This window comes from Molothrus aeneus, chromosome 2 (assembly GCF_037042795.1).
Source record: "Molothrus aeneus isolate 106 chromosome 2, BPBGC_Maene_1.0, whole genome shotgun sequence".
Classification (NCBI taxonomy): domain Eukaryota; kingdom Metazoa; phylum Chordata; class Aves; order Passeriformes; family Icteridae; genus Molothrus; species Molothrus aeneus.
This window is the reverse complement of record NC_089647.1, coordinates 43,728,321-43,745,135: the sequence shown is the minus strand read 5'-3', so window position 1 is coordinate 43,745,135 and position 16,815 is coordinate 43,728,321. Positions and strand designations below refer to the sequence as shown.

General features: G+C 38.8%; 1 protein-coding gene across 5 annotated transcripts in view; it reads left to right on the top strand.

The window, feature by feature from the left end:
* PSPC1 (paraspeckle component 1) overlaps nucleotides 1–16,612 on the top strand; it is a 58,731-nt gene extending 42,119 nt beyond the window's left edge. Inside the window, exons 7-10 of one of the 5 annotated variants that reach the window (XR_010783139.1) lie at nucleotides 11,595–11,699; nucleotides 14,777–14,874; nucleotides 15,131–15,411; nucleotides 16,054–16,612. The gene's annotated coding sequence lies outside the window, so the exon portion shown is untranslated. Of the gene's footprint in view, nucleotides 1–8,502; nucleotides 8,757–11,594; nucleotides 14,875–15,130; nucleotides 15,412–16,053 lie in introns of all 5 variants that reach the window. The other 4 variants (XR_010783140.1, XR_010783138.1, XR_010783136.1 and 1 more) reach the window with 4 other exon arrangements.
* Nucleotides 16,613–16,815: the final 203 nt, after the last annotated feature.

Here is a 16,815-nt window from a genome sequence, read left to right as displayed (position 1 = left end):
TGCTTATTTCAGTGTGGAAGGAAAGAAGAGCAAGAAGGGGCAGTAGAGCAAGACTCTTCTTACCTGTGCATACATAGGGTAATTTGTGCTGCAGACAGAGACTATAGTTCAATAAATGTTCTCATTAAGTGTGTTTGGAAGAAATACATAGCCTAGAACAAATGGATAAGAAGTATGTTGAGGGCTTTAGATGTCTGAATAACCTGGTTATGGTTTACATTCTTAGTGATAGTTGGGCCAAGAGGGCAAGTATTTCAAGCAGTGAAAAAAAAAATTCCACTAAAATGTTGAGCCAAATTTTATGTGATCTATCTGTTCACTTTCTGCAGTTACCAAGAAGGTTACTTGCAAGCCAGTAAAAAAATGGAAAATAGTGTTCTTCGTGATTTCTCCAGGAGAGATGATATACACAGTTGCTTTAAAAAGAAGCAAGACTATTCACATGTATTTTTCTTGGAAGAAAATATAAAAAACTGCCATTACAAAGATGGGAAAAACAGTCTTTTAAAATGCTAACATTCTTCATTCTTTGACATGATAGCCTTGTGTTGTTCCATATATTATGTTCTGCTTTTAAGGGAGAGAGCATGTGCAAGGTAAGCCACAGCTGCAGTTTTAATTAACTTCAAATAAAAAGCTTTTCCCAGAAGACACACCTGTAATAATGAAACAGTAGTTAATCTTCAGTTTTGTTTCAGTGTGGAATATTGTGTTTCTAGAACTTAGCATTTTATCAGTTCCAGTTCCACATCTGACATTTTTGGAACCAGAGCTGTGCCAAATCATACAAATAAAGTTTTTGCCTTAGGTGTGAACAGTGCGATTACTGCAGTTTAAAAACTGAATGTTCAAGAGTTTTGAAAGAAAATGTATGGAAGAATTGTCATCTATTGAATTGCTGGTTTAAAGGTGAAAATTGTCAACTTGACAGCAGGGGTGGCTTTACTTCTAACATTATTTTAGGCTATGTGTCAGTTTATTATTGCCATGTTATACATTGTGTAGTTTTTGTAATACCACTTAATGCATGTTTGACATTTTTCTTGCATCACACTTGCATAGTTTCATATATTATTCACACTGATTAATACAACTGTCTGTAGGTGGGGGGTACCAAAGCATTTGTTTAGTATTATGTAACTTGTTTAGGAGTGTTTTTCATTGATAAGCGTGTTTTCTGTCTTGTGTTTACTCTGGATGATCTGAGCAAAATACACTTTTTCTACTTTATGTGGGGAAAAAGCAACAAGTAATGAAAAAGTGGTTATTAGGAAAGTAAATGGAAGGTCTGGATGCTTCTTACTGTTTCTAAAATGACAGCTGACTCAGGAGAATAAAATCACTTGGTATACTTTCTGCATGACTATTCTAGACTTTTCCCTGCTTACAGCACACTTAAGGATCATTATTCAAGGTTGCAAACAAAATTTTTAATTTCTGTCTGGTTTTAATCCTAACTGTGTTTACAAGACAGTAAATTAAACAGAAATGTCTCAATGTTTGCTCTGAAAAGTACTCTTAACTCCCAAAATTGTATTAAACATAAGGAAAAATAATTTGAGTTTCATAATTTTAAAATACTGAATTAGCCAGTCCCCTGGGGGTGCAGTGGGGGTGGAGGAAGCACAGATTTGTGGAGAAATATACTCTTGTTTTCAGTTGCGTTGTGTTCCTGGGCATGCATTTTTTTACTCTCTACATTGAGCCCATTTGTTACAAAGATTTAAAAAGAAATATAATTCATCATATTTCATCCAGTTATAAGTTCATTGCTACATTGTAAAAACCAAAGTTGGTTAGTTTAGGCTCATTTACTTTACTGGAGATTATGGCATGTAGTATAAATATCAGGAATAGGGTAATTCAAGTGTTGATAGTTACTGGTGATATGTTGTTGTGCCTTTAAGCCCAGTTGGATAAAAGCTGATATATATTGAGCATAACAATGTCTTAAAACTCAGTGCCCAGAACCTTGATGCTGAATTTGCATTTCTGCTCTATTGCTGTGATAATAACAAAATACTCACAGGTTTGAAAGTTTACATCTAGATATATGGAGGAGAGTAAAGGATTATTATTCTATGTTGCTTGGTTTTGAGGTCTTGTGTGGGAAAACTGGTATTGTAGAATCTTTTCTATATGATTGCTTAAAAACTTACTGTTTTTTTTAACTGTCTTGTATATTTAAAACTGTCCAGTGTGAAGGAAGCCAAATGATGTATCTTTAAAGAATGTAGGAAGGCAATTTGGCTAGAGGTCTTACTTGAGCTCTAAATCATTTACTGGTTTGACACTGAGGACATGGTGTCTTAACTAACCTTACACTACAATTATATTGAAAAATTGTGCAAGCTTCTGCCAAGCTTTAGAAGTGATGTGAGGATGTAAGGTGACATACTGACTGTAGAATTGGGCCAAATTATTGATATTTGATGCTTGTCACCAGCCTGCTCTGGTTATCCTAATCCATTCCTTTTAGGATTTTTTTTTCCTTTTCTGTACTCTAGGTTTTCTTTTGTTTAAAATGCTTTATGTTTTCCTGATAATGTGGAAGATATGAGCTGTATGAAACTTTATTTGGGGGTTCTAACACTAAACTTGATGGAAATGGTTTAAAGCAAGGGAAAGATGTCAGATGCACAGTAAAACCCAGTTCTGTCTATGATTTGACAAGTTGTTACATACCTCTTCATATGTGTTTTGTTAGTATATATCATGTATGTTTTCTTAACCTATTGTGCCTTTAAAAAGGATTTATGTCTCTTTCTACGGGGGGCAAAAAAATTTGTTCTGGATTAATTTCATTTCATTGTTTCGTTTTCATGTAATTACACAATAATGAAGTGACAAAGAGTACATGAGAACTTAATAGATAGTTACTCTTTCTGAACTCAAAGATGTGTGCAAATACTAATACAGAAAAGTATAATTAGATAAGTGCTCTTCATGGATTTACAGATGGGGGAGATAATATTGTGGAAGAGCAGGAAAACATGGCTTTATCTCATCTTTCACTTTGCAGCTTTTAATAATTTAAGAACTACCATAGAATTAAAGACCCCAAGTATGACTCTTATAAACTTCATCTAAAATTCTTAAGTGTTGTTTCAGAGTTCTGCTATAAACAAAACTAATTCAGTGTTAACATTCAAATAAAATACGTGCTTTAATGGAAAAAGTAATTCTGAAAGCCTGTGTTTTATTAAGGTAAGAAGAGTAATGTTATTGGGGAGTTAGGTGTATTTTCTCATATCTTTATTTTTGACTACATAACCTTAAAGGAATAAAAGTGAAATTAATGACATGCAGGAAAAGGCTAAATATACAGGACATAATTTCCTGGAAAAGGACTGAAGTTCAAATATGTGTAACTTAAGTACCAGTACTGGACTTCTGTCATAAGTTCAGAAAGCTTCTGCTTAGAAACAGGTGCTGCCAAATCTAGTCCTGCTCTTATGGCAGGAAAATGTCATCTTTGCCTTGATTGTGACAAACCAAGAATAGGATTATCGGGATTTAAGTTTATGAAGAACCTAGTTATCTTGCCACAGTGATAACTTTGAATAGCTGAAGAGTCAGCATCTTAGGTAAGTTTGTCTGCTGAGTTGGTATATGTACAGCTGCATGATTGTCACAGCCTTCCCAGGACTTGGAATATGGTAGTGCTTTTGGTTGTTTCAGCAGTTGCTTCATGTGCCTCAGTTAATGAGGTTTATTTATGGCCACTCAGATGCTTTTCAAAGTCATCTTTTCTGCTTAGCAAATTCTCTCGGGTAGTGACAGCCACTGCAGTTGTGGATTGAGAGTGATGCCGTCATGGGGTGCTTAAATCAGCATGTGCTCCTATCAGCTGCAGTCAGCTTAGTTTATACCTGTTCAGTCATTACAGTGCACTTCCAAATATTACTTTTCATTAATGAAAGTTGTGTTCTCAATGAGGTATTGATCTGGGCAAGTTTGAGTAGAGGCTTAAGAAAATAGAGAAAATACAAACTAGTTACACTTGTACTGTCAATGAGACAAATTCCTTTAATAATTCCAGGTGTGTTATGGAAAATTAATCTCTTGGATGGTTCTAATTCCCCAAGTTTGTAATAAAGGTACTTGGATTTTGTTCTACCTCCGTTTTCTGAGGCTCATCTTTAAACTGTTTGGACATCTGCATTCATTTTAGCTTTCACAGCTTGATGTAAACTAGAGTCCTTCAAACTTTATGCATAAATATACCCTGTCAGGGCATACTCATCAGTCAGGTGCTGATCAGATGCAAGATTTTGTAGAGTCCAGAATGAAAGTAAGTGTAAAAGTTGTTAAATAAGATGAAAGTAAGTTACGAGAAGACCAGAACAAGATTGAGCAGAATAGGAGAGCAAACTGCTTTGAAGGTGGTCTGTAAAACATAGTGCAAAAGAATCTGATAACAAGTACATGTTCTGTTAATCTTACAAAGAAATGGATGCATCAGGATGCAGAACTTCAGTATGAAATGCAGACTTTTTTGGAGAAGCTGCTGCTTGCTTAAGCGGAATTTCTTTTTCAAGATGTTACAAGTAATGTTTGTAGTGTATCAGAATGGATGTTTTTTACTCGTGTACATCAAAAGTCACAAACAGGTAACAGCTTTTATGTTTTTGTCTGTGTGTGTAACCATTTTCTCATTAATGTGTTGATACTTACAAACTTGGCACCCAAGATAATTTTGATAGCTTGTTTGTAAATTAGTATTTTAATGTGAGAACTATAGTGCAAGCTTGCATCTTGAAATCTGAATGAGCTATGATGAAAAACAGTACCAGCAATCAGTCTCTTTGATTAAAAATATTTAGTTTTGAATATGATGCCAAGTTACTGCCTTTGTATATAAGATGATATCAAAAGGGAGTTCCTCACTTCTCACACTGTGGTCTTGGCCTAGTCCTGTGCAAAGGAGTGTCATCACTGAGGCCTTTACTTTGCTCTCAGTTGGAGAAAATGGTAGCCAACGAGCGACTTTATGGAGGGTATATGGTGGAATGGTTAATAGTATTCCTAACACTCACTAAGATGCCTCATCTGTTATTCAGACTTGAAATTATTTCTAATATAGTGCTTTTCAGTCCTTTCCCACAAGTTAGTAGGTGTTTGGTTTGCTCTATGTATGACAGCTGAGCTTAAAGCTTTTAAAAATGTTTGCTATTAACTTAGAAAGCTATTTCACTGTGGGTAGGAAGAACAGCTTTTATCTTGCAGGTAGTAGTGACGTCTACTAAAATAAGGAATGCTGTACATAGAATTTACAGCATTCTATGGTACTATAAAGCTGAAATAAATCCTGATAGTGCAGCATCAGGAATATGTCCAGTTGTGCAAAGAAAGGACAAAGAGCCAAGTTTGAGTCCCAGCTTGCCAGGCAGAGAGTAGCAAATAGAGAAATGGCTTCTTTATTCAACATTGCTTTGTGAGTTTTTTCAGGAACAGGTAAGTCTATGTCAGTATACCAGTATGGGGTAGATAGGATACCCTGCAGTTTATTAATGCTGTTTGTTGTCTTTGACTTGAAATACAGATTCCATTTCCTGTATTTCAAATCTAATGTAAGATTTTCTATTTTCTACCAATTATGATTTTATTATGGTGGAAGCCAGAAGTTGATAATTCTGCATTTCTTATAGAGTAATCTGTGATGGAAGTTGTCACCCAGTAGAGTTAGTACAGGAGGGAAATGACTTAACTGCACAAAGAATCACAGATCTTTTGATGGGACCAGAAGCAATGGGTACACACAGAAACACAGGGGATTACTTCTGAGCATCAGGAAACTTTTTTACTGTGAGGGGTGACCAAGCACTGGCACAGCCTGCCCAGAGAGGTTGTGGAGTCTCCATTCTTGGAGATGCCACAAGCCATCTGGATGTGGTCCTGGGCACTGGCTCTAGGTGGCCCTGCCTGAGCCGAGGAGTTGGACCAGATGATCTCTAGAGATCCCTTCTGACATTAACAAGTCCACGATTCTGTCATCTAAGCAAAACTTTGAATTCATTAAACTTTATGTGAATGAATTAACAGTTAAACCCTATTACATGCTTGGGTATTTGAATCCTTCCTTAGTAGGTGTCATTTCAATGTAGTTGTATGTATTGGGTAGTATTGTTAAATTTTACATTTTCAAATGAAGCATGTCAAAGATGAAAGCTCTTGGAGTGAGTGAGTTGATGTTAATAAAGACTGTGTGACCACATCTTGCCCTGCCCTTCCCCCAGCACAGTCTTACAGCTTCAGAGATTTTAGCCCCACAAAGATAATCAGTTCTGCTGTCATTATTTTGGAAGAGGAGGTTAGGACACTGGCCTAACTTGGCACCTGCTGCAAAAATGACAGGTAAGGAACCTTACAGGAGGGAATGGGGAGCATTGTGTGAAGTTCTGTAAAGCAGAATTGCAAACACTTCAGAAGCTATGTATTAGTGAGTTTCACAATTCCTTAGGAATACTGTTGTGTTTTTTTTTTTTTTTAATTAGAGAAAATTGGACTTATGCACAGTATAGGAAGTTTTGTGTGAAACTAGATTCCCTCTTAGGTTTTGGAAGGTAGAAAACATCCTCAAACTAGTGAGGTTATCACTACTATATATAAGAATTATTCTATAATACAAAGCTTATGCTGATTTTCTGTAGTCTTAAAACTAAGATATAAGAAAATTGTCTCTTAGGCTTTGCATATGCACATTTCTGCTACTTTAAAACAATTTTAAATATTTTTGAAATAAAAAATTAGTCTTAATAGAAGTATGCCTATTTAAACATCCCTAAAATCTTAGTGGTTCTCTTAACTCCTTGCATAAGTTCATATTTGTTTGCATTGTGTGTAGCACAATTGTATCCTGACTTCTGTTAAAGTAGTAGACCTGTACTGAGATCCTACTTAACTCTGTGCTAGCTGTGCTGGTTTAATGGTATCTTGTTTACAGCAGACTTTTCTAAATCTATGTCTGTGATAGGTGACCTCAGAGTTTCCAGAACCTGGCAGAACTATCTTGTGAAATTTTAACTCTAGCTTCCAGTGCCAAGTGCAGCATTATCAGATGCTTTTCATCTGTCACGTTTCTTAAGTTTTCTTTGTGAAGTCACATCTATACATCATTATTTCTAGTGGAAAGAGATGATGAGGGTTAAAGGTTATTCTCTTGTTCCTTCAACAGTTTTGTACTTTTTAGCTGTTCATGATAAAGTATCACAAAATGCTCAGAACTTCACATCTGTGTAACCTGTCATATGAGTTCTGAATGAAGAAAATAACACCATTACTTGGACATTTTTCCAAGATGCTCAGCATGAACACAGTCATTGAATGTAAAAATCTAAACATTGAAAGATATTTTTGCTGCTTCAATGACAACATTTGTAAAATGGGTAATTATGAAAATCAGTGATGAGCCAGCTATTCTGGTGGTGCAGGTTCCTCAACTTGAAATGGGAGTGTCACAGAGGGGAGGGGGCTGTATTCAAAAATACAGGATTTTGTTGCTGTTTCACACAGGATTGTCTTAATGACTTGGACTACTGTCTTGCAATGCATAAAATTTTGCAAAAAATATAATGTGTGTATATATATATATATATAACCCACTGGATGCTATTGTGTCTTGCATCCAGGAATGTAATGACTTGCAAATGAGCAATTTTATTGTTTTTATGAAGTGCTTACAAATTTTAGTATCTTTGAATTCTGACCTTGCTGAAGCTGTACAGATGAAAACTTTTGTGTCTTCTGTTTAAATGCTTTCAGACATGCTCATCATTCCCTAAATACTGAAGAAATCATCTAATTTTTGTATGCTGAAGATCTGCAATCCAAGCAAAACAGAAACTAATGTCCCTTGATCACAGATTGTCACTGGCATGTGTTCATTGCCTGGCCACTAGTAACTGCCACCATTTGTTCTTTTTTGAAATCTGATCTCAGAAGAGGAATATTACTGCATTCACATTCCTCATTCTGTGTAAGATGCTAACTTCAGGTACCCTACTCCTTGTAACTTTAAGTTGTGAAATGGATGTAAAATATTTTAACGATCTTGCAAAGGAAATTGAATGCCTTGTTGGCTTAGCTCAAGTAGTACTTTCCCTTTTGTTTCTAGGAACTTAATTCTTCCTTTGAGCTCTAATTTGGTATTTTTTTCCCTTAAATACTTGCTTGCTTCTACTTCTCTGCAAGTACTTAATATGCACTTATTAAGAGAATTTGACAAACACAGGATTTGGAAAAAATGTGTTGCAGTTTGCCTCCTATAATCCCTGGCAGCTATGCAGTGATGCCAGGTAACAATTTCTTTTAGTCTCTAATGGTTTTATTATCCTCAGTAGGGACTACTCATAATTAAGATGAGCAGGTTTGGCCAGACTAAAGTTAAAACTAAGAGAAGAATGGGGAGGATAAGATTGCCTGACCGTTTAAGAATGTATAGCACTGTATCTTCTGTTAGTATGTCAGCAGCCAACATTGTTATCTGTTACCTTTTGATAGGTAAGCCTGAACAAATGCAAACATGAACACAGCTCTGCGGATCATCTCGGGTTCCCTTTGGAAACCCCAAATAAGTGGCCACAAGGGATTGTGTGTTTTCCTGAGAACACCTCGGCATTGGAGTTCTTCTTTCTGTGTGCTGGATAGTGGTTCTGCTACTCTCAAAATCATACCTGTGCCCGCTGGTGCAAAATGCCATATGGTCACTTCAGTGGAACTCAAAATTTACCTGTGCTGCTGTTGTGTGTTGCTAGGTAATTTTTAAAGTAGACCTAAAATAAAGGGGAAACTTAGTGGGGTTTTATTACTCTTACTTACAATAGCCACCAAAAAGCCCATTAATTAAAAAAATGAAAACAAAAAAAACCCTGAACCAAACCACAAAACCTGTTCTGTCAGTCAATCCAGTGAAGCTGCCATGCATCTGTGTGCAAGGTACATGTGCAGTGTCCTTCGGTGTTGGAGTGTCACAGCTATTCCTCCTCCGAATTGGCGCCAGCAGCCTGGAGCTTGTCCCACACAGCCCGTCTGTGCTGCGGATATCCCACTAAGCTGAGCATGCATTACTTGAGATAGCTGCACTTAGGAGTTGGTTTTCAATTTTCCTTTGTAACAGCACAATATATGCACAATATCATTCCATTTGTGTGTGATGCCTCTCTCCTCTCGAGAACAGGCATGTTTATCATGCTGTAAGCCTTTTAGACTAGGTCAGATTCATTTTGCTTACCATACCCACCATACCCACTTTGAGCTTTAATTTAAAGAAGAACTTTATCATATGGATGAAAATTCAGTCTCTTTGAAAACAACTTTTGCTTGTGTTCCAGCTCACTCTTAGAAATCACATTTTTCATCACTGGCTGCTTGGATGCATTCAGCTCTAGCAAAGTAAATACTACTAATCATAAACAGTAGAGTTTATATAGGGTAGAGAGGTTGGAATGATCTTAGAAGAGGGAGAATTGTGAATAAATTGTGCAGAGGCACATTCCTAGTAGAAACTATAGGCATTTTAACACTCCCAGCAGTCTTACTGGGTGGTTTTAGAGCCTGTAATCAAAAATGGACGATAATAATTTGGCTACAGCTTTGTCACTAATATCTACTGGTTGCCAAGAATATGGCACACTGCTTTCTCTTCAGTAAATCTAGGTGGCCAAGAAAGAGAAAGTAATATTTACTGTCAGTTACAGAAACTGGAGAGACTGTGTTAGGCCTTGATGCTTTAGCTTTCTTGATTTGGGAGGGGGGGGGGGAGGAGAAAGTAATTATTGGGGTTTTTTAATAATAAAATACAGACTGAAAACTATGCCGTTTGTAATTTTAGCCTTCCTGTTAGATGGGCACATACCTATCAATAGCTACATTAATTGCACCATGTTGAGGTGATGTCTCAGGACACTAACACTTCTCCAGATGACAGTTTCAGCCAGCTCCCTATGACTGGCAGTTCATCACTACAGCTATTACTGCATTTGACTTGCTAAATGATTGTAGAATCAACACAGTTAGAAAGGGTTAGTGGGCTGTGCTCTTTCATTTGTGCTTTAGGAAGAAAGTATCTATCTTGCTGAATGTCTGGTGCAGAATAGATAACTGAACTTTGTAAATCTGATAGATAGCAAGTTTCACCATGGTGTGGGAAGGGAGATAAAAAAGAACCAAATGGGAGAATTGATTTAATAGGGCTCAGACATTAATCATGCCAACTTTAAAATGGTATTTATTCTGAGCTGCACATCTCAGCCTGTTTTCAGCTGTGTCTGATAAGGTAGATGTTAACTTTATTGTAAACATTTGTGGTTGTGTGTTGTAATTTGCACATATGTCACCTCTTGAATTGCTTTTTGGGACTGCTCCTAAAGTGAAGCTAGCCTGAAAGGTGTAACCTATGTGTGGCTTTCCAAAGGAATTCTTTCTGTAATAAATGCTTTGCAGGGTGTGCTAAGTTTTATGGTCATCAAAACAGGACCTCAAGATGTTGGAAAATCATTTTAAGAAGTCTTTACTTGAGAGTATGGGGAGTTCTTCACCCCTTTGTACTGCTGTGATGAGGACCTTTCCCGGCAGTCTTCTCTGTAGACATTTCCGTAGGGCTCTCAGGCTCTGCAAACACGTTTCTGTGCCTGAGTAAGGGATTATGATAAGCCTGTCAAACATTGCACTGCTCACATCTTACTTTAAGTCTGAGACAGTTATGGAGAAGAGGTGATTTTAATTCTGGGAGGACAGGTGAGAGCTATTTCAAAGCCTGAATGGCTGGGGCATGGAGCTGTTGAATTTTAAACATTTTGGATAGTTGATTTGCATGTGTACTCTGAGAAGACACTGTGCAAGGTGGATACCACTTACTGCAGATACAAGCCAATTGATTGCAGAAGTTGTAAAATTACGGAAGTCCTAAACTTTTGCATCAATTTCTAATGTTTGCAGTATTAAACTGTATTTTAAGAATGATACTTGTATGCAGTTCTGTTGTGAGATGTTTTTTTACTCCAGCTCAGTTCAGGTATATTATTTTGATAGATAACTTTGCCCCCAGTTAATAATGTCTGTACAACAACACGCTGCAGAAAGAGGAGGAGACTGCAGTGAGAGCTGTTAGTTCTCAAGTGTCACTAATGACTCAGTGTTGTGTGCAGGGATCCTGATCATTTTAGTGGCACTAATATTAGAAGGATGAAATGCCACTTTCGCCATGTGCCTTGGCAGGCCTAGAATCTCTAGAATGTCTAGTGTCACATGAAATACATATGTTTTAGAAAACCTCCAAAGGGAAATGACTTGGGGCTCTTTGGATAAGAACTGCAGTTAATCTACTCCAAGCAGAAATATAAAAATCTAGGAACTTGTTAATGTTCTTGGAACAGCTGTTGTTTAACTGCTGAGTAGTAAAAATTTAAATAAAATCTGTGGAGAAACAACTAAGTGGTAAGAATGGGTAGAGAATAAATTGATTTTTTTCTGGTAATGGGAAGTTTTATTATGGTTTATTACTCCATATATTATGGGTTTCTGAAAAGAGAAGCTACTGCGTTTTCCCTTTTGCTTGAAATGTCAGTTATTTACTGTCTCTTTATTTTTTTTAGGTTACTGTTAAAATCTTAAAAATGCAGATGAAGACTGGCTTGTGCAGAATCCTTCTGGTATCTTATGCAGACAAAAGAGAATCCTAAACCAGGTTTTAGTACAAGGTACGTATTAAGGAATATGGCTTTATCCAGCAGTCACTGAAATCAGTCCCCCACTTTTTGTTCAGATTTGTGATTTGACGTAGTTGTTCTTGTACACTTCAAGTAATACTTGATTTCAGATAATGTAATTCCTGGCCTAATTCCTGCCATGTGTTATGTTTTTAAAGGACTTCAAGCATATGAACAGAGCCTCTAGCAGTTAGCTCAAGCTCTGGACAGCCATCCAAACCCCACAGTGCCACATTAATATGATGCCATGTCTGAGCTGCTGGATGTTACTGATACATTGCACTCAGACTCCTGATTGTTTGTACAACCAACACAGTAGTTACTGATTCTGAACAGTCTTTGGCATTAATCAGAGGGCTCTGGTCTGGAAGGTGATGTCCGTGCACTCTGGGAAGCCTGGGGCATAGTTTGATTTGTGTGCACACAGGTGTGTTGTGCCATCTGCCCTGACTGTGGACAGCATTTCAATGGTGCTGACAGATAGCAAGGTTTTAAAGGGAGTTGTATGCAGCTAAGTTCCATAGTTCTGGTAACTCCAAAATACCAGTTATTTTTATAAAGCAAAAGTAAATTTAAACACTAGTGGGATTTGACGAAGCTTCTGCAAGTTCTAGTGGTAAAGCAAGAGAAACTTGTGTTAATTCTTCTGTGTTTGTTTGGCTTGGCAAAAGGACTCAGAGCTGACTCTGTAGTTGTGTTAACAGTAAATAAGAGAACTGGGAATATAAAGGACCAGAACAATTTATCTGTTTTATAATCACATGTAATAGGTGTCCTTGTCCATGGCAGGGGTTCAGACCAGCTGATCATCTCTCTCCATGCGCTGGCAACTTTCTTTGTAAAGAGGATGCCATTTGGATGCCTTTGTGGCCAGATTGCACTCTTTGCTCAGGGTAGTTCTTGGACCTCGTGTACACCAGGGCCACCATGTCCTTACCTGCAAAGGGGCACTCCAGCCCGCTGGCCTCTAGCCTGTCCTGGTGTCTGGGATTATTTCTCCCCAGGAGCAGGATTTGGCATTTCCTTCTGTTGAATTTCATGAGATCCTGTAAGCTCATTTCTCCAGCCTCTCGAGGGATCACTGGATGGTGGCATGACTCTATGGCCTTAGCAGCCGCTCCTCTCAGCTTTGTGTCACCTGCAGACTTCTGAGGACATGTTGTCCCATCAACCAGGGCAGAAATGAACATCCTGAAAAGGACTGGCCTCAGTGCAGGGATACTCTGCTATTCACTCATGTCCAAGAGGACTTCATGTCACCAACAGCCTTCTAAGCCCATCTCTTCAGCCAGTTTTTAGTCCACCTCATGGTCCACTGAGCCTATCAGTAGTCTGTCAGTATCATGACAGGATCAAAATGATAATTGGAGATACTATGGCAGTGTCAAAAGATTTCCTGAGCTGAGGCAGATAATATCCACTGCTCTCCCCATGTCCACTGAACTGGTCACGTCACCAGAGAGGCTCTCCAGTTGGGATCCTTAAGAATTTGCAAATGACCTTGTTGTAAATCCATGCTGACTGCTGCCACTTACCTTCTTGGTCTGGAAACGTTTTTTTGGAGTAGTTGTTCCATCACCTTCCGAGGGCCTGTAGTTCCCTGGGTTCTCTTTCCTGCCATTGTTGAAGACTGGAGTGACTTTTGCTTTCCCCTGATATGCTTGCACACCTCTCCCAGTTGCCATACTCTGTCAGCAATGCAGGGTGGCCTTGCAAGGCCAGCAGCCAGCTCCTTCAGCACTCATGGGAGCATCCTAGCAAGCTCAGCACGTGTGACTTGTCCAGTTTGTGTTCTCTAAGCTGGACCCTGTGATGTTCTTGGTTCTGGGAAGGGCACTGATGAGGTGGGAAAGTTGTTGCACACCTTTTTATGGTTCTGCTTTTGCCCTTTACTAAGGAGTCCTGTTATTTTCTAGTTCACAGTATAAGAATTATCACACAACAATTGGCAATATAAACCAGACTACTGAAATAAGCAACCTACAAGCATTTACTCACAAAATCTAAAAAAGACAAGCAGCTAAAGCTCTTTGTCAGAAAAGTAAAGTAAAACAAAAAAAGGCTGCCTAATTTTTTCAGAGTTGATTCAAATGTTTTCGGGCTTTTTTAATCCAGAGGACATTTTGTCTTGACCATGTAGCCATTGGAATTCAGTCTTGTTTGTTATTACATATGAGAGTGCTGCTGTGCACAAGAGCCATTTGGGAACCTCAGTGTTTGGCAGGTTTCCCAGGCATCTCAGAATTTTTCTGTCAGCTTACAGTTTCCTTCCTGTGAAGGAAAAAAAGGATGGTCAAGGTTCCTTGGAGATACAAGTGTTCCTTTTACTGGCTAAATAACAACTCCTTGTCTCAATGAAGTGTTAAGAACCTTTCTTCCTCTTCCCCCATTCCTCACATGTATGGTGGCTTCAGATTGCAGTGTGAACCTGGCTGACCAAGTATAATGGCCCAATGAATTTGTGTTAAGTATTGTGCCAGGCTGCCTGCTCCTGGGCTTCCTGAACAGAGGGAGCTGCAGCTGCCTTGGCGGGGGCAGGGCTGTCTGAAAAATTGCTGGCATTGCTCAGCTCTTTATCCAACTGTATTTGCTGTAGGGGGATAGAATATAAGAAAATAAAGATAGTGTAGAAAGTAATCTTACCCCTAAGGAGTTGCAGCTGGGCCAATTATCAAAGATTAGGAACAGGCCTGACTTTAATAGGCCACAGCTGTAACCAATGAGAAGAAGATGCTATAAAAGAATGGGGTGGCTGGTTGAGAAGGGAACTGGACTCAGTTGGCTGCTTTGTGAAGAAGAAAGTGTCAGTGCTCTGAGGAGCTGCCCATGAGAAACACCAAGAAGGTATGAAATTTTTGTGATAAGGAGACAATAGCATGGAACCCCTGTAATAAGATGACAACATTTGCTGATGTGTTGCTCTGTTATTTGCCATTTGAGTCTTAAGTGCTCTACTTTGATGACAAAAGCACACTGTCAAGGAAGTTATCACTGAAGTGTCTCTTGTAACTCCTCAGCCTGAATCGTACTTACTTCCTGGAAATGTTTGTCTCCATTGAGTGCATTAGGTTTCAATGGAAGCTGCTGGTGGCTGCCCACCCTCAGAACTGAGGCTGTTACGTTGTGATGATGTGCAAAATGCTGCTCTGCACCTTGGACCATCAGGGTGAGAATATAATCGTGTTGTCACTCGTTAAAACTCCTATGATGGTACACTTTCTACTCAGTTTTTAGTTTGTTAGTACTATTTTTGTGCTTAATGCATGAATGTTTTTTTTTTTTTCCTTCTCTCAGTGCTCTTGGGCAAAAAAATAATGCTGTTACCTAATAAAATAGTAACTAAATCTGTCACACCTGGCTGAAGGTAGGAGAAGGACAAACTGATCATACTCAGTTAAGCTGTTTTCTTTCTCTGCTTGCAGAAAGGCCAGACCTGTGAGACCTGAAGGAAAAGGGCTGTTTGAAATGACAAAAAAGAACACACACAGCCTGGAGGTGGTGTCCCCCACCAATACCTCAGCTTGGAAAAGACACGAGAAGAATGTGAATACATCTGCTCGTGAGCTCCAAGTCCTCTTCCTACATGAGGAGACGAGTTACAGCTTTTGTGATGTTACTGTCTTCAGCCTCTGGCACAGAAGGTGGTGCCAGTCCAGCATTTCATAGCAGAGCTGATGTTGACCTGCTTTGATGTGTAACTGAGGTACTGATGCCCTTTTCATCTAGACTGCACTCCAGGCAGATTTTCTTTTTAGAAACAGCAGTGTTAAGGGAAATGGGTGTAACTAAAAGGATTAAAGTTTGTATGTTCTACAAGAATAATAAGAGTAAATGATATATTAAATGACTGCTCCTCGGTTTAACTGATTGCTGTTGGCCTTTAAAAAAGCCTTTTAAAATGTAAGAAAATATTTTTGAGCCCTACAATACATGACAAAAAACAGGAAAGTGGTAGGGTTTAAAGAAAAAGCAGTAATGTGGATTGTGTTTATGTTGCAGTAGTTTAGAAGAATATGAAAGTATTAATTACCTGGAGAAAAATGGTATTGAGGCAGTGACAGCTGAAAAGAACTGGAAGGAAATGCTAATCATAGGGGAGATTACAGCTGCAGTAAGTTGTCTGTGCTGTTGAGTAAGGAGTTATGCTGCAAATGCCAGCTGTCTTAATGTAGCTGAATAAAAAGATAAAAAAACATGAAGAATGAAAAATTAATTTTACGTCATGTGATTTGAACAATGGCCTGTAACATACCACGAAGGGTTTTTTCAAATTTCTATAGCTATTGTAAAACTGTTTAAAATTAAATGAGTAACAGGATGTTTATTTTTTATTTCCTGAAATCAGCAATGCAGTGGACATGAATTGAAGACTTGACTGGAACCTCACACAGTTAAATCCTGCAGTGGGAACTGAACTAAGCTGATGCAGTTGTAGATCCTGGTGGCGAAGCAGCTTTGCGGAGGCTGATATGGGGTCCTGAGGGACAAGTGAAGATGAAGGTGTCCACCCCCATACTGGGCTCCATTAGAAGATCATGGCTGAGCAGGGGCCAGAAGAGCAATCTCTCAGTTCAGCACTTCTGAGACTGCTGCTGAAACACCGTGCCCAGTTCTGGGCTCTTGAAGACAAGAAGATGTAGTAACAAACGCCATGGAAGCCACTGGGCAATCAGAAGGCTGTGGAGCACAGGAGCCACAGGGCCAGGCAGCAGGGGTTCTGCCAGCTGGAGAACAGGAGGTAGGGGTGGTTAAGAGATCCTGTTAACCTGGCTGTGTAAGAGAAGTGCGTAGAGAAGATGGAGCCAGGCTCATGGCAGTGGTACACAGTATGGTGGCAGTTTTGTTCCATTGTTTCAGTGCATGGAAGTGGCGCACCATACCACTAATAAAAACAGTACAAGGCAGTACTGTGTGGCTGTACTTACCTGGAGTCCCTGCACTCTGGAACCATTGGGGGCTTCCTGGTAATCATTTGGTTTCAGGAAGGGTGGATGCAGGGGACTTGGTCTGGAGGTTCTCTTGTGGTTTTAGGGATCTTAACCCTGCTATTCACTGAAAGAACTACTCTGATATTGACACAGCAGAGCTGACAGTTCTATAAAGGTGA